Source organism: Poecilia reticulata, chromosome 2, assembly GCF_904066995.2.
Source record: "Poecilia reticulata chromosome 2, P_reticulata-male-v2, whole genome shotgun sequence".
NCBI lineage: Eukaryota > Metazoa > Chordata > Actinopteri > Cyprinodontiformes > Poeciliidae > Poecilia > Poecilia reticulata.
In genome coordinates, this window is record NC_088831.1 from 33,951,352 (window position 1) to 33,954,237 (window position 2,886).

The window sequence follows — 2,886 nt, forward strand, 5'->3', positions numbered from 1 at the left end:
TTTTTTGTGCATTTTACATTTTTACTGTCCTTGTTTTAATATGTATGGCACTGTTTAAATTAGATATTTGCTTACTTTAAAATTTATTTGCTGTGGGCATTTTTTTTCTGTAACTTTCTTTTATATATAGCAATTAGAAAATCTTCAGGACATATAACTTCTACGCAAAAATGCAAGTAGCAGAACAATAACATATGAGCAATGTAACAAGAAGCTTATGGTCATGTGCTTTTTTGTGGATGGACATTGAGCTTGGTTATATAACTGTGGCCTATGCCAACATGAAATTCACATTTAAATCCACAAAAATGGACATCCTTTAATCAAAAAATTAAAAGAAAAACAAAACTATTCTGTCCAACATAATAGAATTCAGAATAAGACTGAAAACTTATTGAATCTTTTCATAAACATAAATTCATTGATGTCATCAGCAAATCTGAAAGCAGCATGTTTATTTAGTTTAATTCCACATTCTGAATAAAAATATTAAAATATTTATTCCATTTCATACATAACCATCATATTTGTACCAGTGAAAAAATTCTCCCCAGCTTGAGATTTTTTTAATGTGTTTTAAACGAAAGGTCTGCTCGTCTTTTGGTGCCATGAACTGACTGTGGTATGTTTATTACACAACTATTTATATCAAATACCCTCTAAAGTTTACATTTAGCTTTACGTTGCTAAGGATGTCCCACTGAGTCACAGTCTGATACTTCTTTAAAGTTAAGAAAATCAATACTACATATATAAGCTTAGCTTATGAATTAGCTTAACTTGACATAACACCTGCTGTCCATAGGCATTACACTTGCTAATTAATGATATCTAGGGCACAGCAGTCTGTCCTATTTGTGTTTCTTAGACAGATATTTATTTCCAAATAAAGCCCCTGCAGGTCAGCATCAGCATGCTGCTTCAACACAGTCTACTACTGTTCACTACTGCAAATGCACGGCAATGGTTCAACAAATGGTGAAACGCTGCAAACAGGTGTAAACACTTAACTAGGAGGCGCTTAATCCATTAGTACAGGTGCTTCACTCTTTTCTTTACAGCTGTAAAGATTGTAGAAAGATGGTCAGAATGACTGCGACTGGTCAAATATGTGGAGCAAACTAGCTTGAAAGCACAGCTCTTCACATATATTTATATACGCTGACCTCATATTGCAGTTCTTTGCAGTACTGTGTAGACACTGAAAATGTGATGATGATTAAAGTCAAAAATAATGTAAAGCTCTACTTGGTGTTTGGATACGATTGAAGTGCATCTGACTGAAGTGACTGCTACAGAGGCAATTAGTAGACACAAATGTAAATCATAATGAACCATCACCAACTGTCAGCTGGCCAAGCAGACCTTGTTAGATGTCAACAAACTAAACTCATGGCTGACTTCCAGACCAGATTGATGTCTCCTACATTGTGTCCCTCCTCTAATCCCATTAACTCCACTTAATTTGATTTGTGGAAGGCACCATGTCAGAATGCATGAGTTGAATCCATGACCAGGTGTTCCTTTGCTTAATGTCAAGGCCTGTTAGGAATGGTTCAGACCTGAAAACACTCTTGCTTTGTATATTTTGGCAACTATTACCTCCACAGCAGGCAAGTCAAAGGTCAATTAGAAACAGAAGCACTTTTGTTAGTTTGTCTGTTTAGATGTTTCATAGGTGTTTTCTCCATTTGTAGATAATGGACCTCACGGTGGTTTGTTGCTGTTCCAAGTGACTTTTCAAGCCTTTCCAGACTAATAGATGTCAAGGGCTCTGTTTTTTTTCTATATGTTGTTTAATTCCTTTTAATGATGTGTTACTATTTGAGATTTTTATTTACTCCATGTTGTCAGGCTGGTCATCAAGTTAACAAGCCTGAGCTTTGCTACTGAGATTGATTAATCAGAGCTCATTTGTGGTCCATGAGGCAAATGGTATTGTTGGTGGCCACCCACCAGGGTGAGTCGGGTGGTCCTTTCTTGACATAATAGCAGGTTGTCTTGGATTTCACTCCTCCCTCAATAAATGAACATTTATGTTCATAAAGTGATATAGCTTCTCAGACTTGTAGTAGAGAGAGAAAGAGAGAGAGAGAGAGAGAGAAACAAACTCAATGGACCGATGGAGTGTAAGAGGAGTTTGTAATATTGAAAGTTTAAATTTCAACCTCTAAATAGACTCATTTTGTGCTATGGGTCTATAGGGTGTTACATGTGAATATTTTATACATTTTCAAATATTTCCTTATTCCAAATGTATTTTGATAGGTTTAACTGAGAAGGTTATGAAAAGATGTATGCTTTTTTAGAAACATTTTCAGTTGAAAGATTAAAAGTGAGTTTAAGCCAATAGTCAGACAAAAATAACCCTGTGTAGTAATCACCACCACTATTTCACCACTTTTGAAACAATGTTATTTGCAACTCTGATTTGGCTCGCCACAATCATCTACATCAAAAATGTTCCTGACAATTGTGGTGATGTTTGTTATGTGGCAAAACAATTCAAATGTTTTCCCCAAAGCACATAAACCTTTGCTTTGCGGAAAAAAATATATATTTTTTTAATAGACCATTGTCCTCCTGCAACAACTCGCAGATGCAGTCTTGCCTTTGAGTCATTAGTACTACTCAAAATTATGGAAGGATTTAAAGTAGTACATTCAGAAAACACTAAAGTCCTCACCTTTGACCTCAGTATACACATTCTATTCCAAACAGCAGCACATATATATGAAAAATGTGACAGGACTTGCTGTTTGCAAAATCTGTCCGCATTAAAGTATGACAGCAGTTTAACAAAGAGTGGGAAGGGATGAAATGGGAACAGCCCCCCCCCCCCAGCCGTATGTTTGACCATTTCCAACAGTCAGTTTTATCACCAGA